At 52.8% G+C, this 22,339-nt stretch overlaps 1 long non-coding RNA gene across 1 annotated transcript in view; it reads right to left on the bottom strand.

Annotated features, from left to right (window-relative positions):
* LOC116647035 overlaps positions 1–12,066 on the bottom strand; it is a 46,381-nt gene extending 34,315 nt beyond the window's left edge. The window contains exon 1 of the long non-coding RNA XR_004302262.1: positions 11,895–12,066. This is a non-coding gene — a long non-coding RNA (uncharacterized LOC116647035). The remainder of the gene's footprint in view (positions 1–11,894) is intronic.
* Positions 12,067–22,339: the final 10,273 nt, after the last annotated feature.

The raw sequence follows: 22,339 nt of genomic DNA, 5'->3' as shown, positions 1-22,339 counted from the left end.
ACCCCTGGGCATCTGTGAGCTCATGGTGGAGCTGGTGGCTGAGTTTCCCAGGGACCATCTCAGTCGTTCCCCGAACTTGGGCTGGGAGGTGTGTGCCTTCTGTGATGAGAAGGGGCCCGGAGGCAGAGCCAAGCCGGTGCCCAGGGCCAGGGCCGTGCCTGGCCTGCAAGTAATGCAGTTTCAGGGTAGAAGCTGGAGCCTTAGATTCCCATGATAGTGCAAATCCATGTATGCTTTCCTCCCCCCCCAACGTTCTACAAATGAAAAACTAGGCTCAGTTGGGTCAACCAATCGACCAGCCACAGCAAGAAGACCAGCCAAAGTTCAAAGCCAGGTCTTCTGACTTTAAGTTCCATTTTATGGCACCGCAGCTCTGCCGGCATCTTCCCTGGCACCCAGGGCACATCACTTGCCCTCTGCGGGCCTCAGTCTCTGCCCTCTGCAAAATGAGAAGGTGGCCGAAATAATGTCTGGAGCCAAGCACAGCGGAGCCAGGAGCAGGACGCACCCTGCCTCTGGGGGGACCCACCCCAAAGCCCCCCAGTGATCTACAGGGTCGCAGCTTAGCAGCGCATACAAATGCTTTGCGACCACTTTTGTAAACACCTTCACCAAACCCCTGTCTTCTCTGTTGCCACTGAGAGATTGCTTTTCTGGTTCTCCCTCTCCCTCCCTCCATGCCTCACAATTTTCCATGGCCCCCTTTTCTCCCTCATGCACCCACCTCACTCCCACACCTCCCCATCTCATCCCAACGTCTGGCCCTGAGGTGCTCTGTCCCTATCCTTACCCACCTCACCCCCTCCTGCCTCACTCCCTCTGCCTCATTTCTAGGACTCTGGCCTAAAGGACACTGACGTCCACTATGCAGAGCTGGACACCTCCGCCCTGGAGCCCGTGTCAGAGTCACGGACCACCGTGCCAGGGCCTGGAGAGGTTGTGGAATATGCCACCATCCAGTTGAGTCCGCCCCAGCACATGACCCCTAGCCACCCAGCCCTGCCTCTGGACTACAGGTACACTCTGCCCACACCCTCCTGCCCTGTTGGCCTCTCCTCACTCTCCCCAGCAGGACAAATGCAGGGAGGGCTGGAGGGGTGCAGGGGAGGTGGAGGTGGGCCAGACATGTGCAGGAGAGGGCACCTGCACCAGGAGCCCGGAGGTCTAGAATGTAGTCTCACTTCTGCCACCAATTTACTGTGTTACCTCGAGCTTATCATTTCCCCTTCTGGGAGACTCAGTTTCCCCACCTGTGAAACAAGGCAGTTAGAACCAATCTTTAGGGTTCCTTCCTCCTCCAGCAGTCCCCATTTATCCTTCTGTGGCTCCCGTGGGCACACAGCTCTCGCAGCAGCCACCTCACTGCCAGCATCACAGGCGGCCTCTTAGCCTCACCAGGCACCTGGGTGCTCCACTTTATTTTCTAATCACAGGGCCTCATGGTCAAGGCTGCATGCTCCCCTCTCCTCTTGTCCTCCCTTGGCTCAGTTGAGCAGCTTGACTCAACCAACCTTTATTGAGCAACTGTTCTGTGCCAGACACTGTGCTAAGGGCTCAGCGTTCGGAGAGGGATAAGGCAAGGTCGTGCTCAGGGGCTCCCGGCAGAGTGGAGGGTCCCTGAGCCCCTGGGCTGGAAGGGGGACCCGCTGGGCTCTGCAGGGGGTGGTGAGCAGGGCTTGCTCTGCAGCCTGGCCCCTGGAGTGGCATGGAGGCCACAGAGCAGAGAATCAGGGAGACAGTAAAGTCACCAGGGGTTCGGCAAACATGTGAGCCTCCCTGAGGGGTTAAAGGAAGCTGAGGGCCCCTCAAACTAAGACACTAGAATCACAGGGCTGGAGACTCAGGTCCGAGGGCTCACTGCTCCAGTGGCAGGTAAGCAAACCTGCGCTCAAGGCCCTGTGCTTGAGCAGGGTGGGGAGAGACAGAGAAAGGGACAGGATGGAGAAGGTCAGGACTGGCTGGGAGAGACACGGTGGTGCTGAGCATGAGAAAAGTCCCAGGAGGCCAGTGAGGGCTGGCATGGCGGGGAGGACCCAGGAGGGCCTCATGGGTGGCCCCTGCAGAACATTTCCTCCACTGGGTCCCGGGGCCCAAGGGGGGCGAGGGCTCTGCCCCCAACCATCCCCCAGTTGTTCTCCACCCCACTGCATCTCAGCAACACCCTGTCCATCCCCCAGCCACCTCTACAGACAGAACTTTGCCTAGCCCCAACCCCGCATCGGGTATGGAGGAGCGAAGACCCAGAGGGACGCAGGGTCCTCCCCAAGGCCCCCGCAAGGCCGTCCCTGGAGAACCTGGCATTGCCCCCCTCACCGAGGAAGGGGTGCTGCAAGCAGGACAGAAGAGCTACTACAGAGCCTTCTTGTGAGGTCTGGGCCTGGGGAGGCCCAGCGGGAGGAGGGCATGACGCTTGCAGTGAGGGAGACTGGCTTGCGTGGGGAGGGGGCGGGGAAAAAAGGGCATTAATCCCATAAATCCTAATTTGGAAGCCCTCCCAGCCTCTCTGAAGTACAGGGAATTGGGGCGGGTATAATCCTGGGCGCTCCTGGCAGGAACCCAGGACAGGGGAGGGTTCTGCCGCCGCTGCCCTCACCAGCTTTCACTTGGCACCCTCCTCTCCAAACATTTCCACAGCCAACAGACCTGAGGGGTGCTGTCGGGTCCCAGGGAGGCCCTCTGTTTGGGTCTGAAAGGTGCTGGGCCAGGTTCCCTGTTACCTAGGCAGTGTGGGTGGGAGTGCAGAGCAAAAGCACAGGGCAGGGCAGGGCTCTGAGCTGCAGGTCTGGGGAGGAGAAGGAGTCTGCTGGTCGGGGGGCGGGGGTAGCCTGCTCCCGGGTCCCAGCCCCTGGCCCCTTCCCACCACCAAGGAAGGGGTGCGGCAGGCAGGACAGAAGAGCTACTACAGAGCCTTCTCACTTCCCCGCTCGCGGCAGCCCCGAAGGAGGAACTGAGATGTCAGACAGGAACAGGTGCATAGCCATGCGGGCAGACCCTCCCCCTCATGGCAAGCCTGGGCCGTGAACCCCAGAAGTCCAGGGGTGAGCCCCTCACCTCCCTCTCATCCCATCCCTTGGGCCATTTGATGCCTTCAGTGAGACCTTGGCCAGAAACTTGTTGGAGCCTCTGGATCATTAGACCAACAATCAGCTGGTGGCCAAACTAGCCAGACAGAGGTGCCCAGCGGAGGCGGGATGGTGGGTGAGGGCCAGGTGGGCTTCACTGCGCAGGCTCACCCCAGAGCCCAGATTCCTGGGCAGAAGAGGCTGAAAGCTGGGGCCTCACAGCCCGCGCCCCCCTCCCAGGCCACCCTCTCCCATGCCTCCCTCCCCAGTGCCCCCAGGCAAACTCAGCCTTTTTCCCTCTCTCTGGCCCCGGCCTGGCCAGTCCCTGTTTGCCCACAGCATTTCTGATTTCCGTTCCCCCAGTATTTCTTCCCCACCGGCCTTTCACTCTCCCTTCCACCAGCTGCTGGTTTCGCGGGGCTCTTTCACACATCTGTTCTCTCTCCTGGCTCCTCACTGCCCCCACTACCCTCCCTTCTCTCTCCCACCCCGGCTTCTCCTGGCCTTTCATCTCCCCTTTCCTGGAGCTCACCCCACTGAAGCTGCCGGTTCCAGAGGCCGGGACTTCAAAAGGAGATCAAAGCTGGGTTGCCCCATCAAAGCCTGGGCTCTGCCAGGAGCACCCCTCCCCTTAGACTATAACTCTCCCTGACAGGCCAGAGTCCCACATCCCAGCACCCCAGGAAGCACGTTCTCGGCCAGAGCCCCATGCTGGAAAGGCTGCTGTGTTTGTTGGAAAGTTCCCAGCACTTGGGATTCAAAAAACTAGCCGGAAACCTAATACAGGCAGCCCCTTATTGTCTGTGTGACCTTGGGCAGGTCACTGAACCTCTCTGACACATAGCTACCTTATGTCTGAATGGGCCATTGTTCACCTTATAAGATCGACGAGTGGATTAGAGGGAATGCCCATCGAGTATCCAGTACTACGCCTGTCTTACAGTAGCTGCTCAATAAATTGTTGCCCTGAATATTACTGTTATTACAAAGTCCCCCAGAGATGAGAGTGTGTCGAAATGAGAGCAGAAGTGTTCAGGGAGTGAGGCCCGCTGTGGCCCCAAACATCTTGGGCCCTGGAGGAACCGCTTCCCCCCGACCCCCACCTGAACCCGCTCTCCAGCCAGGGCCTCACCCAGCCCCGCCAAACGCTCGGCCCTGTGGCCGGCCTGCGCCCTCCTGCCCCGGCAGCCCCTTCCCCCAGCCCCTGGCCCGGGGCCTCACTCTCAGCCTCGGCCCGGCCCCACATCCCTCAAGGAGATGATGGCGTCTGGATGGGCTGAGAGGTGGGGCTGAGAGGCCGAAGCTGCATTTATGAAACTTTTCTTGGCTCCGAACGTCAGGGAACTTCAAGGAGGACGTGACTTGAGTAAGTCCCTAAACCTCCTGAAGCTTGTTTTCTCATTTGTAAAATAAGGGGTTAGCTGCTTCAAACCCCCTTCGGCTGCAGACTGTGCATACATTATAATTTTAAAAAACCGAGGAGGCAGAACTAGAGGCTTTGGAGCCCTTCAGGACCAGGAGGCTGGAAGCCTTTCCGCAGCCTGCACTGCTTCCCACAGCCAGCAGCCCGGCCACTCATTGCCTCTCCCAGAGCCTCTGCTGGGCCCGTCGCACCAGCAAGTGACTGAGGCTCAGGGAGGTGAAGGGGCCTGCCCCCTCCGCCCCCTGCACCCTCTGATGGCGATGACTCTTCAGCTTGGAAAGGGGCATATGGGAGCTCAGAGCCAAGGAACCCAGGTTGGGCTGGGTGCTGCCGGCCTGCCCCACAGCCTGGGACCCTTGCACCTCCTCCCCGCCCTGCCCAGCACCGGCCCCACCCTGGACAACTGTCCCCCTCCCCCCAAAGCCCCTCCCTGACCCCCCAGTCCCTGGGCTCCCCAAAGCAGCATCCCACCCTCCAGATCACTTGCCCCCACACACCGAGAAAAGCAACCTGCTCCCTCCTGGCTTCCCGGCTCAGCAAGCCCCCACACACACACACACACACCAGGGTCCCCTAGGTGCTGAGGGCCCAGACCAGAGCTGCCCAGTCGCCCGTGATAACGAATGAGTTCCACCTCTGTGCCCTCCGGTGCGTAGCCACGAGCCCCGGACCGTTACTCAATACAATGTTAGCTCATCTTAGTTTTAATTTAAACAGCTGCACATGGCAAGGGGCTGCACAGACAGAGGGGCCACCAAAATGTCTGCCCTCTGCCCCCCTCCTCAGCAGACACACTCAGCAAGGGCCACTGTCCGAAGTGGGCCCGTGGGGTATTTTGGGCAGTGAGCTGGGCAAGAAAAGTTCCTGCCCCCTGAACTCCGCACTCTAGGGCAGCCTCGTCGGCTGAGCCCCCCAGGCCCAGGGCAGGTGGAGCGTGGAGCGCTGCCCAGAGCAGCAAGTTTTCACTTCACCCCACAAATCCCTTCGTGGTGGTGTGCAGATGGGGGCCCCCCAGCCTGAGCCCCGCTCCCAGGCCTTCGGCTTAGTTTTCCTTTCCCTTCCCGAGGGCAGCTTTTGCTCCCAGGACCCCTCGCCACCTCCGGGGTTCCTCCTTCTCTCTAGACTTGGGAGAGTAGGAGATCCAGGCTCACACCTGGGTCTTAGGAGCCAAATGGCCCGCGTCTTATGTTCAACCCCGGGGGGAGGCCAGGAGCTGCCCAGGCCAGACAGCCCAGGCCGGCCAGGGGCAGAGAGGGCAGGGAAGCCTTCCCCAGAGCCGGCCAGGCCTCTCCGCTCATTAGGCAGAGGCACTCTGGCCTCCCCTGTCTCAGCTGCCCTGGCCCTGGGTGGTCAGACCCTGGGAATCGGGGTCGGTGGGGCGGGGCTCCCCCTGCTGGACAGCCCGGGAAATGTACCCCGGCCTCCCCGAGGGTGAGCTCCCCCAGGGCAGCGGCTGCAGGACATGGGGTCTCAGGGACCTGGAGACTCTGAGATGTCCCAGCCAGGCTCAGGGATGTGGGCTAACCCACCTCCCGGCAGGTGGGGAGGAGAGGGGGGAGATGCAGTGGGCATCTTTCTCACCAGTCCCTTCCTCCGCCCTCCCTCTGCCTCTCCCCTCTTTCCCTAGAACTCCGGGATGAGACCTGCCAGGCCCCTAGCCCTCCCCAGAGCCACCCTTACATCTGGGAAGGCCACTTCCTGTTGCTGGCTGCCCCCCTGTCACCCCTGGGGCCGCTTCCTCCAGCCTCCTCACTGGCCTCCCTGGGCTCTGCACCGGCCTCTAACGTACTCCACACGCAGCCTCTAGCCCCTCTCATGTACTCACCCTGGCCCACAGCTGCTACTCAAGGCCACCCCAGGACAGAAGCCTCATCCTGCATCCCAGACCCAGAGAGCCCTGAGATTCTACTTCCCTCCGGCCCCACACATGAGGGGACAGGGGTGAACATGTGAGTGAAGGATCGTGACACCCCCCCCATGGACGAGTGTGTGCAGGTATGCATGCCTCCCCCCCACCACACACTCTCCATCCTTTCACTGAAGCTTCCAGAAAGAGCTCCCACCCTGACTCCCCCTCGGCCTCCCAAGCAGAGCAGCATCCAGGCCTCTAGGCCTGAGACCACTGCCCCTCACCTCCTCCCCATGAGGCAGCTCCCCTAGCTTTCCAGAACCCCTCAAATCACCTCCAAACTCAAATACCAAGCTCCTGCTTCCTGCTCCTCACTATCTCAGGCATTATAGGCAGATCCCCTAAAAGAGTCAAGCAACTCAGAGCAGATCATAGCTTCTGCTGGCTGCTCAGAGCCTGGGTCACCTCTGTCTGTCAGCTCCCCTTGCCCACCATCAGAAACAAAGAGGTCCAAGTGGCCTGGGGCCTCCCGGACCATGAGATCTTCAGGCAGGAAGCTCACAACGCTTCTAGGCCCGTCCTGTGCCAATCTGGTTCTGCTTGGACTGGGGGAAAGCCAACCGAGGAAGCCACAGAGAGAGGCTCCCACCTTGCAGACTCTGGGGACTGGTACTGGCTCCATCTCCAGAGCGAGCTCATGCGCCATTGATGGAGAGGGCCCTGGGGACATCTGGGCGGGGCCCCACAAGGCCGCCATCTGCCCTCACTACTCACATCTGCCCACAGGCTACCAGGCCCTGGAAGAGCAGGGGGGAGGCGGGATCCGTGGGGCCTGCCAGCCACAGTCCCCAGAGTGCTGGACCAGGAGGCAGCCATCTCCAAGATCCGAGTCTGCCTTCTCCTTCCTCCTGGGCCAACGGGGGCCAGAGGATGCCAGATCAGACTGGCTCGTGTGAACAATGATGGGAGGGGGCAGGAATGGGTCACCCCCAGGCAGCTTAGGAAAGCCTCCATCTTCTAGATAGGATAAACACCTCCTCTCCCACAATTCCCTGTCTCCTCTAGGCCCCCCTGGGCCAAAGGGGCTGAAGAGGCTTCAGGGGACCTTCATCTTCCCCACCAATACTTCCCTTCTCAAGAGCCCCCCTCCCACCCAAGATCTATAATGGGGATCAATCGAAGATGGAGCCAACCCTGATAGAGGCTCAGGGACCTCTGGAGGAGAAAGGCCCAGTGGAAGGCCAGGGCAGTAGAAGGGAGTGCGTGGGTGAAGAGGCCTAAGAAGGACCTGGGGCTGATACAACCTTCCTGGTCTTTGACGAGAAAAGCAGATAGTGCCATCATCCATATTTCCAGCCAGCGTCCCATCCCCAAGCCTTGCCCCCACCACCCCCAAACCAGAACTGTGCCCTCAGCTACAAGACGTGTGCAGAAGGGCCACAAACCGACTAGGTGTCCCCACACGAACAGACTTGTACAGAGAAGGTCCTAACCCTGCGAACACACAGACCCAGCCTAGGCCTGCTAACCTTGGTTCTGTTTTTTATTGTAAGGCAGGGTGGATTATTGTATCGTTAACCACTCTATCCTGATTTCAACGAGACATTTGTCCAAAAGTAAACGGGACAGAGAGGTATGGGCTGTGCGGCGCCGCTAGGAGGGCTCAAAAGGTCTGGACCGTGGTGCCCTGAGCTTTGCAGTGTCGTTTTACGGAACTCTGTCGTTGGCCTAGTTCCAACTTCTTCATTGATTCTTTGAATGAAGAAATTGTGCTCATCGAAAGGGACAGAGTTGAAAGGAATTTGGAGGTATTCTATAGTTAAACTGGTAATCCAAAAGTCTGTAAAAGATGTAAGGTTACATCAGAACCCCAAAATTAAATTTAACAGAGATGAATATAAAGTCCTTTATAGTCACATGCATTTGGGATTAGAAATTCCTTGTTTAGTTGTAGGTCATGTAAACCATTTCACTGACAGCCTGTTTTAAATAAGGTTAACAGCTTTGGGGACTTGCTTAAGTTGGTAGATGTAGCTCTACAGCTCGTTAACTCAGCCGTTCGGTGACAGCATCAATTCCTGTTTGTTTGCTTGCTTGCTTGCTTGCTTGCTTGATGGTATGTTTATTTATTTTGTTTTGTTTTTACATATTTCTGCCCCATTCGCCTCAGTCTATGCACCTTGCCTTCAAGTCAGCTCCCCTCATGGTCACAAGATAGCTGCCACGGTTCCAACCATCACATGCAGGCTCAAATGTCTAATAGGAAAAGAGACCAGCTTTTCTTCTGTCTTTTTCAAAGGGAGGGAATCTTTCCCAGACGCCCCCAGGCTTTCTCCTCCACCTCTGTAGTGAGAATTGGGTCACACAGCCATGTCCTTGCCTAAATCATTCATTGGGAAGGGAAACGAGCTCACTATGACTCCACAGGCCAGTTACGATTCTCCCTTTGGCACATGGAGGAGGGTGGTTAGGAAGGAGGAAAGGGCGTGACAGAGAGAAGAGAGATGATTAGTCTCCTTCTCTTCACCACCACATCTGGGCAGCAAAGACTCTCTCAAGAGACTGGCATGAAAACATAGGCAAAGCCAGAGCAGGGGCTTCTGGGCCAATCCCAGCCTTCTTCTGCCCAAGTGTGGGCTCTCGGCCCGGCAGGGGACGGAATTCACACCCACTGTTGCAACAGACATCTACGGAGCCGCTACGTGCCTAAAACAAAAGGATCCAAAGAGAACTGTCCATTCAATTCCTGATTCAAAGAGCTTACAGTATAATTGGAGGAAGGAGACAGGAATACATGACGGAACCAAAAAATAGTAATTCCATTTCCATAAACCACATGTGAAAATCAGCCAGCTTTCTCAGGCCTAAGTAGAAAAATAGTCATTTAAGACTGGCGCTCAGCAAGAGAAGTGGGGACAGACACGAAATGCTCTGGGAACCCAGAGGAAGAAGAGTAGTGTTGTTATTGTAACTACAGTTAGTTAATAATTATTGTTGGCACTAACAACAACAAAAATGGACATTTCCAGAGAGAGTAAGACTGTCCCTTGCTTGGGGAGAGTCACCAGGGAGACTGGGTAGCAAGAGAAGATACAAGGAGATGTCCTGCACCTGCCCCTGCCCCTGCAGACGGGTGCCCACCTCACTTCTGAGGTCTTTGTTTCCTCGATACATATAAACTAGGACATTATTATGTGTTTTTTTTTAAGAATAGTAACTCCTAAACTTCTAAGAGTGCCCTATGTGTTGGGCCCAGTGCTGAGAGCTTTAGATACATTATCTAGTTTGATTCTGAATGATCCACATGCTCTCTTGAAGCCCTTTTAGGGGTTCTGGAGTCACTCTTTCCTTTAATATTCAAACATGGCTCCACTCTGCATGCTCTCCAAGATTCCTGAGAATTGCCAGGAATTACCTGGCATTTTCTTAATTCCCCTCCCTGCCCCACTCTGATTTCCTCTTCTTTCTCAATTTTGCCCTGAGTTCCAGAGTCCATGTCTTTTTGTCTTCATGTTGACTTGCAGAAGTGGGGATTCTGAAACCAGACCTGGGGTGGGGGCAGAGAGAATCCAGGAAGCCTGCCTGGAAGAGGGTGGGGGAGGTTCTGCCTTTTCCTTCATTACGCCCCCGCCCCCCATGCCGAACATTACTGACAGAAGGCAGAACCTTTAAGAGAATTTTACTGAAAGTTGGGAGTAACTGGAGAAGAGTTGGAAGTTTTCTGAGCCTAGCAAACAGCTTGAAATTAAAAAGCCAGACCCCCTGTCCCTGCAAGTCTCTCCTCTGCCCTCCACACCTCCTGAGTTGTGTCTTCAGCCTCTACCCTCCAGTCCGGCTGCTGGGCCCCCTCACACCTGTCCCACACCAGTTTGGCTCGCTCTGCCCGCACTTTCCTCTGGGGGCGAGGGCTGGCCGGAGATGTTTATCTGTCACACTCAAAAGGGTCCTTTTCCAAAACAAGGATCCCTGTCTCCCTGTCAGCCATTAGCGCCTTTCTCTAGAATGCAAAAGCAGCTAGAGATACACGCTTGATTCACGACAATCTGTGACACGGTGGACACCGTTACACAGGAAGGAACTGAGGCTTAGTGTGCAGTTAAGAAATCCGCCCAAAGGCACAGAGCTGGTGCATTCGAAACAGTTCTGTCCGCTCCTGAACCACCCCTTTTAACCATGACCCTAATCTTCAGAAAGGCGAGGCTGAGGGAACCTTGGAGGTCGGGGAACATGCCAGACAGAAAACAGCATCACTCGCAGAGCCCAGACCAGCTGAGCCGACCAGCAGGCTGGAGCAGGCCCGGAGGCAGGGAGCCTGGGAGGAGGCTAAAACAGAGGCAGGCCCCCCACCTTAGCGTGGGGGCCCCGGGGAAGGAAACTGGGGATAGACCAGGAACCTAATGAGGAGGGAAAAAATGGGCAAGTGGGTCAAATCCAACAGGAGGACTGACCTGGGAGGGTGAGAGAGAGGGGAGGCAAGAATCAGCCAGATTTCTGACAGGCAACTGGGTCTCTGTTCACTGAGGGAGTGACCACAGCAGGAAGGCAGGGAGGGGGTGTTTACAGTGCGTTCCAGTTTGCACATAGGGAGATGGAGGCCTATGAGGCACCCAAGCGGAGACGTCCCCAAGCGTATATATGTCGGGGTATGGTTCTGCCGCTGGGGAGGCAAGCCCACGCTGGAGAGGAGGTCATGGGCCTCTGGATGGTAATCAAAGTCACGGGGAGGATGAGCTCACGCAGGGCAGCCTGTGGAGGGAGAGGAGGAGGGCCTCGGATACAACCCACAAGCACTCCCGGGGAAAGGAGGGGCCCAGGAGAACGACCAGACCATGGGAGGGGGGGGGAGATGGAGAGTAGCCAGCCCGGTCAGAGGGGAGGAAGGAGGGACAGGGAATCCAACAGGGGGGTTTCCACGTCGTCAAAACCTTGAGTCAGAGACTCAACACCTGGAAGCCGATTTTTATTGGCTTGAAAAGTAAATGAGAAGTGGGAACCTAAGACAGCAAGAGATGAGGAGGGAGGGGAAGATAAGATGCCGTCTGAAGGGACTTCATTCCTAAAGCGAGGGAGAGAGGGTTTGGTTTGGGGAAGGGAGAGGGTCGAACAAGCACAGAGGATCATGGGAAGGAGCCAGCGACAGTGGGTGGAGGGCCTGCAGAAGTGAAGGCTCAGATGGAGACAGACCAGAGACCTCTGTGGCTCAGGGACAGAAGGCTAAAGACAGCCTCTGTCAGAAACATCTGAATCAGTAGAAATCCATTAGGAAATCTGGGCCTGGGCACCAGCCGTGGTCCCAGGGAGGTCACAGAAGGAGCAGAGATGGTTCCTGATGGACCGTCCCAGCCCCGCAGCAGGGTCGGGAGCCAGGCAGAGGTTGGGGAGGTAGTGCTCGGAAAACATTGTGGTGGCCTGGGTCCTCCTGGGCCGCCCAGAACCCCCACCCCCACAGGGCCACAGCAAGGCTCCCCCTGCCCGCCACCCCCGGGACCACCCCCTGGAGTTGCCCCCACTGGCCTGCATGGACCTGGGCTTCTGGATCCCTCTGCCCTCGGGGACTTACCTGCGTGCCTACAACCCCCGCCCGGGTGCAGAGTATCCTGGCTCCCGGCTCCTTGATTCAGAGCAGAGAACGTCCCAGAGCCCTGGTGCCCAGAGAACTCAAGCTCTTCCTTGAGCCTGTCCTCCCCACAGCCATCTGGAAGATGTCTGCAGACCCAGCTCCTCCAGCTTCCCTTCCATGTCCCCAGCTTGCTCGGTTCCACCAGCAAGCCCGTTTCTACACCGTGATTACAACGGCGTTCATGACGCATGCCGCTTACTCATTCTTCCATGTACTCGCCGCCTGCTGGACATACCCCCTGAGCCAACAGATCCGTCCCTGCCCCTGGGCAGCTTGCGACCTTCTCTTCCGGGATTGTGCCTGCCAACTTGGCTTATTTTATCCTATTTATTCCTATGACAACCCTATGAAATAGGCATCACTATCTCCTTTTTTCTAAAGAAGAAACTGAGGCCCAACGTGGTTAATGGCCAGCAGCTTGTCGACGGCAGGACCTTGCCCTCCCCCGTTCAGAGTCTCCACCACCTTCGAGCAGAACTGATCCTCTGCTTTTCTGCTTCTCTGAGTACAGGGTCTCTGAGCTCCCCTCTCTAGAACCACTCCTTCCCCTCTGTTTCCTCCCTCCTTCCTTCTCTCCCATCCCTCAACCTTTGGAGAGAAAGGCACGTTGAGTCCAGAGCCCCGGGTCTGAGGCTGGCTCCCTGACCAGCTGGGTAGCCTGCAGCAGGCTGTCTGTGTCGCTGCTCAGAGCCCAGGTCCCCTCCTCGGTGAAATGAGGATGCCGGTCTGGGCTCTGCCCTTCCCAGAAGGCACAGGGAGGAGGGCTTTCGAAGGCTCTCACAGGCAAGGGGTTACTCTGATCAGAACCCTCTCCACGCGGAGTCCCGGCATCAGCAAATGACATGCAAACGTGAGTCACAGCCACCGAGTTCCCTGGCCCCGGCTGTTTCCACGGCAAGCCCTGTGCTAGCTGGGTAATGAAAGGGTTTTCCTCCTCCCAAGGAATGTCAGGTGTCATCCGACAGGGAGAAAAAGGAATGGGGGGGGGGGGGGGCTTCCTTGCACTTCTGAAATCACCAAGACTCACATTTGTTGAGCATTTATTACACACCAGGCACTAAGCTAAGCACTTTGTGCGCCGCGCCTCATTTATTATTCACAAAGCCTTCAGATGAAAGTGCAACCATTCCTACTTTACGGAGGAGAAAATTAATTGATCCCAAGTTACAAAATTTTGAAGTGGTGGATTTAGGATTTGGACCCGGCCCTGTCTGATTCCAAAACTCATGCTTCTCATGCAAAGAAAAACTCAAACCTGCCTAAAATCCCTCCTGAAAGCCACGCCCTCCGACCACAGCCTTGGCCATGGGACCCCCAGTAGTCACTGGTTTCCCTCCCTGCTGCCTCTGCACTAGGGCACCTGCTCTGCAAGGACACGGAGCCTATTAAATTCCTCCTTGTATCCCCAACCATCAGCACAGTGCCTGGGCCACAGAACGCATCGGCAAACAACAGCTGAATGACCGAACGGTCAAAGGATAATTTTTGTCTTGAGGATAAAATCATGACTCTCATATACAAATATAAACTCAACCTGTTTCCAAAATCTTATTTTACTCATTAATTAATGGGGGAATCAGTAAGGTGTTGCGATTGGTTCAAAGGAAAACTCAAAAGAACCTCAGATATAAATATCTTCGTCTGCTCAGGCTGTCATACCAAAATACCTCAGACTGGGTGGCTGAAACAACCAAATTTATTTCTCACAGTTCTGGAGGCTGGGAGTCCAAAATCAGCGTAAGCTGGGTAGGTTTCTGATGAGAGCTCCCTCTGGCTCATCGATGGCTGCCTTCTGGCTCTGTCCTCCCATGGCCTTGGCTTGCTGTGTGTGCAAGGAGGTGGGGGCAATCCGAGTCCCACCCTATGACCTCATGTCACCTTTATTACTGCCCCGCGGTTTCCAGCTCCTAATTCAGCCACGCTGGGGGTCAGGGCATCAACCTATGAATTTGAGGAGAGAGGGACTCAAGCATTCAGGCCGTAACAACAGGCAAAGCTGAAATGAACTTACAGACAGATGTAAACAGGGTCTATTGCACTCCAGGGAACCCAGGGGTCATTTTTAAGGACAACAATCATTTGCATTACAACTCCCAGAGCTGTAAAACACCTCAAAGACAATGAAAGGTTGAAAGAAAACAAAACAAAACAAGAATGTGCTGGTCTTTCTCAATGTTTCCCAGATAGTGATCAATGAAAGCAGGTGTTAGGACCACGAGGCAGCCATCCCTAAGGCCACCTCCCTTGGACTGCGCTTTTCCATGCTTCACTCCACCTCCACCAGCTGGGGGTGGTCCCACAGCCTGGCCCCCACAACTCCAGCCTCACCTCTTCACTTCCTGACCCCCACTTTATGCTCCAACATCACCAACTCTTGGTAGTTCTCTGTCCACCTTGGGCCATTTCTCCATGCCTTTACTCACGCTGTTTCCACGCCTGGAGAGTGGGTCTCACATCCTTTCCCTTGCTAACTTATCCCCTGGGAGATTCCGTTCAGATGTCCTCCGTCCCCCTCCTCTTACCCCACCTCCCACACACAAGCTCTCTGCTCCAACATGGCCTTCTCCCCATTTACTGCATCACTCCTGTTCATACGTCTGCTCCCCCTTCCACTCAACTGTGGGCTCCCTGAGAACAGGGACAGTCTCCTGTACTGGGTTGATTAGTGTCCCCCCCTAATTCATACCTTCCTATACCTATGAATATGACCTTATTTGGAAATAGTTCTTTGCAGATATAATGAGTGAAGATGAGGTCATACTGGAATAGGATGAGCCCTAAATCCAATATGACTGGTGTCCTTTTAAGAAAAAGGAAATTTGGAAGCAGAGACATACAGCAGAGAAGGCCATGTGGAGACAGAGACAGACTGGGGGGATGACTTTACAAGCCAAGGAACATCAAGGATTGCTGGTCACCACCAAAAGCTAGGAGAGAGGCATGTCACAGATTCTTCTCTAGAACCTCAGAGGGAGCATGACTCTGCTGTCACCTTGACTGGGGGCCTCTGGCCTTCAGAACTATGAGAGAATAAATTTCTGTTGTTTTAAGCCACTAGTTTGTGGTACTTTGTTACTATAGCCCTAGGAAGCTAAGAGATATTTTGGTATGAGGGAGTGGTGTGCTGCTATAACCAATACCTAAAAATGTGGAAGTGGCTCTAGAATTAGGTAACGGGTAGAGGCTGGAAGAATGTTGAGGTTTAAGGTAGGAAAAAAATCTAGACTCGCTGGAAGAGTAGAAATATGGATGTTAAAGGTGCTTCTGGTGAGATTTCAAAAGGAAAGAAGGGACCTGTTTGTTACTAGACACTGGAGGAAAGACAACCCTTGTCATAAAGAAATCTTTGTCAAATTGTGTTCTACCATTGTATGGAGAAGCAGAACTTGGATAGTTAGCGGAGAGATTTTCAAACAAAGTGTGGAGCCAAGGCCTGGTTTTTCCTTGCCATTTATATGAAAATGTAAGAGGAAAGAGATAAATGGAAGAATGAATTGTTACGCAAAAAGGAACCAGTATTTGATGTGGAAAATTCTCAGCCTATCTAAACAGTGTGCTCTGGAGACAGGGACAAGGGTATGACTGGACAACTTTTGCTAAAGACTTTAGGCATGTGACCTATGGATTCAATCAACCGCCTCAGCAGAAGTCAGGAATAGAAGTGTGATTAGCTAGAAAGGACCTGTGGACACCCCTCATGGCTAATGGCATGGATCCTTTTGACATACTAGGAGACCCACAAGATTTTAAAGAATTTTCTATCACTAGAAATACTAGCAGTCTAGACCAAAAAGAATAAGGATGGGACAAAATGAAGGAAGAATGACTTGGAAGGCAGCATCACAGATGCGTAGGCCAGAAGAGGAAAGCCACTCCTGAGGGCCTAGAGTGGGGATCAAGCCCCAGAGAATTATTCTCAGGCCTTGAAACTTGATGAAACTTTCCTTGCTAGATGGAAAACTTGTTTTAAACCAGTTACCCCCCCTTATACCTTCCATTTTCTCCCCTTCAGAGTGGGAATGTCCATCCTATGCCTGGCCCGCCATTGCACTTTGGACACAGATAACTTGTGTTCTATTCTCACATGTCCACAGATGGAGGGCAATTCTGCCCTGGTAAGGCTTACCCTCAGAGCCCCATCCATGCCCAATGTAAATGACTTACATGATGAGATCTGGAACTTTTCTGAGTTGATAATATTTAGATGAGATTTTAGAGTTAATGCTAGAATGGTTAAGACTTTTGAGAATGTTGAGATCGGGTGAATGTATTTTGCCTATGAGACAAAGATAAGAATCTGGGGAGACCACAGGGTGGAATGTATTGGATTGAATATTGTCCCCCCCCCAAATTCACGTCTACCCAGAACCTGTGAATGGGAACTTTATTAGGAAATAAAGTCTTTGCAGTTGTAATCGTGTTAAGATGAACTTACACTGGATTAGATAGACCCTAAATCCAATATGACTGGTGTCGTTTTAAGAAGAAGGAAATCTGGAAATAGAGACACACAGGACAGAATACCATGTGAAGACAGAGCAGATTGGAATGATGATTCTACATGCCAAGTAACACGAATGATTTCCAGAAGCCACCAGAAGCTAAGAGAGTGTCATGGAACCAATTCTTCTCTAGAACCTCAGAGAGAGCATAACCCTGCCGGCACCTTAATTTTGGACTTCTGCCTTCCAGAACCATGACAGAATGAATTTCTCTTGTTTTAGGCCACCCAGCTTATAGTGCTTTGTTACTGCAGCCCTAGGAAACGAACGGCTCTCTTGTCAGAGCCATATAGCCCTCACTATTATCGCCAAAGCTCCAAGGTCCAGGGGTCCCCTCAAGGCTGGGACCTGTACACAGACTGACCCTCAGCCACAGAACCTGCTTGCCAGCACCATCTTTTTAGCCCTCAGGGAGGGACCTTCAGTAGAGGATGAGTAGATATTAGCCAGGCAAGAAGGGGGAACAGTGTCCTGGTAGAGGGAACAGTATCTGCAAAGAGCCAGTTGTGATAGAGAACGTTTCTTGGATGAGGAAGTGAAAAAAGATTATCAGTGAAAGGAAGGGAGTGGAAGGGAGCTGGAACCACATGAAAGAAACCAGATTAGATCAGCAAGGGCCTCATAGGCAGATGAAGGGGACTGAAATTCATCCTATGGGACAAAAGGGAGCCATTGGTAAGGCTCTAGGATACAGAAAATATATACATAAAAACCCCTACATATATAAATATAGATATAAACACTTACAGCTCAGCAATAAAAAGACATAAAGCCCAATTTAAAAACGGGCAAGGGATTTGAATAAACAAAGAAATATAAATGGCCAATAAGCACTTGAAAAGATACTCAACATTATTAGCCATCAGAGAAATGCAAATCAAAAGCACAACGAGACACCACTTTACACCCACTAGGATGGTAGGGTTCCCATATGATTCAGCAACTCCACTCCCACATATATGCCTCAGAGAACTGAAAATATATGTCCATATATAACTTGTACACTAATATTCATAGCAGCATTACTCATAATAGTCAAAGAATGGAAACAACCCAAATGTCCCTCAATTGATGAATAGATAAACCAAATATGGCTTATCCATACAATGCCTACTTTATTTTATTCAGCCATAAAAAGGAATGAAGTCCTGATACATGCTACAATACAGATGAACCTTGAACATAGGCGAAGTGAAAGAATTCACATAAAAGGCCATATATTATAGGACTGCATTTAGATGAAATGCCCAGAATAAGCAAATCTACAGAGACAGAGCATTGACTAGCGGTGGCCGAGGACTAGGTTTGTTGAGGGACTAAAGAGGTGACTTCAAATGGGCATCTGGTCTCTTTCTGGGGCGATGAACATGTTCTAAAATTGATTCTGCTGATAGTTGCACCATTCTGTGACAATACAAAAACACACTGAATTGTATACTTTAAAATGGTGAATTTTATGATTTGTGAATTATATGTCAATAAAAACAAAAAGAAAGCCATGGACAGTTTTAAGCTGGAGAGTGATGTGGTTTGTCTCCGTTTTAGAAAGAATGTGCTCTGAGCCCTGGGTGGAAAACAGGCCGGAGGCAGAGAAATCCTGAGTTATGAGGCTCTAACAGAGTCGTGGAGAGAGATCATGGCAGCCCACCCAAAGGAAGGGCAGTGGGGGTGGACAGAAAAGGTCAGATCAAGAAGCATATAGAATGGGGGCGCCTGGGTGGCTCAGTCAGTTAAACGTCTGACCTGATTTTGGCTCAGGTCATGATCTCAGGGTCATGAGATTGAGCCCCGTATCTGGCTCCACGCTGGGCATGGAGCCTGCTTGGGATTCTTCCTCTCCCTCTGCCCTTCCCCAATCCCCCCAGTATCCTCCCCCTGCCCCCCCGCCGCTTGCACACACCCGCTCACGTGCTTTCTCTCTTTCTCTCTAAAAAAAAGAAAGAAGCATGTAGGATGGATGTAACATGTCTAAACATACACAGTCCTAACTGAGGTGTGCAGAAACATGACTCTCTTTATCTCTCTATAACTGAACTTCGTTCTTGTGGCAGCTTTAAAAAATGTCCTCAGGGCACCTGGGTGGCACAGTCAGTTAAGCATCTGACTCCTGATTTCAGCTTAGGTCATGATCTCAGGGTCCTGGGATGGAGACCTGAGTCGGGCTCTGCACTCAGTGGGGAGTCTGCTTGAGATTCTCTCTCTCCCTCTCCATCTGCCCCTCCCCCCTGCTCGCATGTTTGCTCTCTCTCTCTCTAGAATAAATAAATCTTTAAAAAAAAATGTTCTCAAAACGTGGACCAAACTTAGTGACTTACTTTTAACTAATAGAATGTGAAGATGCATACGTTAACTTTTAAGGCTAGATTATAAGAGGATACGTCTGTCCGTCTCTCTCTTTGTCCCTCTCAATTGCTCTCTCTGGACAAAGCCCACTGCCATGCCATGAGGATACCCAAGCATCCCCGTGAAGACCCCAGAGGGAAAGGAATGAGCCCTCCCATCAACAGCCAGCACCAACTCGCCAGCCATGTAAGTGCACCACCTGGAAGCAGAGCCTCAGACCCAGTGAGGTCCTCAGATAACCCCACCTCTGGGTTTTCCAGCTGTGGCTGCCGTCATCACCTTGCAGAGAAAAGCTGCACCTGCTTGCCTTCCCTGGATTCCTGACCCACAGAAACTGTGAAAGATAATAAAAGTCATTGATGCCCCAGGCCACTCCGTGTTGAGATCATTTGTACAGCAGAGAACTAATAGAGCTCCGAAGCCCTAGTCCTTATTGACAGCAGAGAACATTTAATCCTGCCAAGTAAAGGCGATCGAGTCACTTCCCTTTTTAAAAGTTAAGTCTCTTTGGGGCCAACACGCAGTTGGTTCCAGACTCAAACTCAAAGTTCAAACTCCCTATCAGGGCTTCTGGTTTTCTCTACCCTTGCTTCTCCCCTGGATGGACGAGGCTGAAGTAACCCTGAGGGCTAGCTCGCTCTCCATGGTCCTTGGGCACTGGTTTCAACCTTTGCTGCATCTGCCACTAAAGTGGCTGTGGGTGGGGTGACCTGTGGTCTGTTCTCAGGATGAGGCCATCCATATAGTCATGCATCCTATGCTCCACACAGAGGGCTCTGCAGAGGGGGTGAATGGGAGCTGGCATCCAGCCCGCGCCCTGCTCGCCAGGCCGTGCACAGTTGCTGAGTTGGTCTGGAGGAGAGGGTCCCTTGGTAGTTTATCCTCCCAGAAGGGGAGGCTTTTCGTAAATCCTACGAAGACCAGATACAGACAGCAGTCCTCCCCCACCCCCACCACGCTGACGTAGGCCCCATCTCCCGGGACCTGAAAGAATAAGGAGACTAAAGCACTCAGCTCAGGCACAAATTTCGGGCAGCGCCAAAAAACTCAGCAATCGAGATAAATAATACTTGAATGCACTATTTTCTAATAATCAAAATTAATGCCAGAAAATTGGAATGAAATATCAAAATTTTAATAGGGGTAGGTTCCAATTCAGCCCTTGCCCGACCCTGTCTCCCTCACCTCATTCTAATCCCGGCCCCACTTCCAATAAAACTTTATAAAACCAAGCAGCCAGTCCAAGGGCCATGGTGAGCCAATTTGTTTTTGTTTTTGTTTAAGGATTGCATTAAAATATTATTATCTTGATTATTGGGTTGCTCCTCTCCTGCTAGCCCTGACTTCTCCCACCAGCCCTCCTCCTGCAGGCTGGGGGCCACTCTGGATTTCCTGGATGCCAGCCACAGGCCAGGAACCAGAAGGGGTGGCAGCAGGAGGCTGCCGCAAGAGACAGTGTCTCAGGCTCTCTCAGCCTAGAAGGTACCCTTCTGCTCTGCCTTGTCTATCCTCTGCCGGTGCAGGACATTCTGGGAGTTCCGGGGGGGCAGGGCAGACTCACCTGATGGTCTCTATCACCCCCTGGCATTCTGGTCCCTAAGTGAAAGCTGGGGGCAGGGGGACAGAGGAGAGGCTCAACTGCCCCTTCTAAACTCTGGCTCTCTACCTCTTTGGCCCTTCCACTTCCTGGGAAGGAGCGCCTTCCTGTGTGTTGGGCAACTACCCTCAAGCCCTTGCCCTGTGGTTAACTGTGTTCTCATTCACACATTCATTTAGTCCTTTACTTCCAGTCACTCCTTGATCACTACTCTGTGCCAAGCATTTGCTAGATGCCAGAGACACAGAAAAAAACCCACTACTCGTGGAGCAAGCAATAAGAGGGACCCACACACCCAAATAATGACAGGAAAGTCTTGCATATAAAGTACAAAAATCAACATGTGCACAGGCTTCATTATAGCGGGGAAGAGGGAACGATCACCTCTCCCGAGAAGCCTCAGGACAAGGGAGGTTGGGTCTCCCCAAGCCCACAAAGTGTCAACAGATCTTCCCCTGGAGAAGAGCACCCAAAAGAACCTGGACTAGAGCAGCAGCAGTGATGAGAGAAGTCACAAGATTGATGTAAAGAGAGAGAGACACTGTTCCAGGGCATAGCAGTAGGCGATTCACAGGCGCTCATCGGTAACCGGGGGACAATCCTAATAGCCCTTTATGAGGTTGTTGAGTGTATTAAATGAGATACATCAGACACTTAGCACTGTGCCTCGTTCACAGCAAGCTACTGTGTAAGCACAATGTTAACTCCTATCACTCATTAAATCTTCAATCTAATGTCAGAAGCATTGCATGAGAACAATGGTTTAGTCCTATAGATGTTTGCAAACGGACAAAGGTTAATTCAATCGGTGCGTAAGCATCTACTACCTCCCTAAACACTCTATGGTTAAGTTTTAAAAAATTCCGTGATCAGCTAAGCCTTCTTGGCATTTAAAGCTAAACTGTTCCTTTCTTAAGCTCTAGATCTTGCCAATCAAAATCATCTTGCTCATAGACTATTGTATCTGTGTCTGCCTCAAGTCGAAAAATCCATTCCGCAACTCAATTGACTTCTTTGTTCTAGGCTGTAGCTGCTCCCCCCAGAGGCATGGGTGCCACTGATGCAGTGGGAGCAGGGCACCCTGCCTCGCACGGCAGCTTAATATCTCAAGAACATTATTCAGCCTCTCAGGATACCGGCAGGATTTAGGGATGAGGCTTGGGGGATGGGGCATGAGAGGAGGATTAGATCCAAGGGGCTTGATTTATAGAAAGGCTTGTCTTTGGGGGGACTTTTTTGTTCCTCCTACAAGAAATTAAGCCAGGCTGCTAAACCATTCCACTTGGTGGGAAATAGGATGGTGTATTTACTGAGTGCCTACTCTGTGGCACGATCTGCTCGACAGGGTTCCCCCAGACACTGAGACAGCTCTGCTTCCGTGACTTTCACCTAAAGCACCTTGTGGGGACCTCACCTGGGGGATGGAGGGTAGAACGGTCCAGGCTCTCAGGAGGCTAGAGTGAGCTCCTCATGTGATTTGGAATTTAGAAAAGTGAGCCCATACTTCTAGCAGGATTCCTAGCACTCGGGTAAACTGATTCTGCTAGTGGTATTTCTATTCCTACCCTCCATCTTTTCACAAAATGCAGTTAAATTTGAAAATAGCAGCCTGTCTTTGGCCATGTTCAGAGAACCAAAGAAAAGACTGAACTTCAGCCTGAGCTGAAGTTAAAAGAGAAAAGCTGTCCCCTCCCTCTGAGGGGCTGGTCCCCAAGCAGATGGGAGACCCTGGGGAGGAGTCTTGGCTGGTGGGGAGGCCTTGGGAGATGGAGAGAAGCTGGGTTCCTGATTCTCCTGGTTTCCCCTGTTCCAATCGCAGCTCCCTTCCTGCCCTGGGGGACCCATGAGAGCCCCCTCCTTGCCCCCCCCTTTTTTTAAAGGGTGGGGAGGGCAGAGGGAGAGAGAGAGAGAGAGAATCTCAAGCAGACTCCACGCTGAGCACA

Source organism: Phoca vitulina, unplaced genomic scaffold (assembly GCF_004348235.1).
Source record: "Phoca vitulina isolate PV1807 unplaced genomic scaffold, GSC_HSeal_1.0 scaffold38, whole genome shotgun sequence".
NCBI classification, from domain to species: domain Eukaryota; kingdom Metazoa; phylum Chordata; class Mammalia; order Carnivora; family Phocidae; genus Phoca; species Phoca vitulina.
The sequence above is the reverse complement of the archived record's forward strand: the minus strand, read 5'-3'. Positions and strand labels throughout refer to the sequence as shown.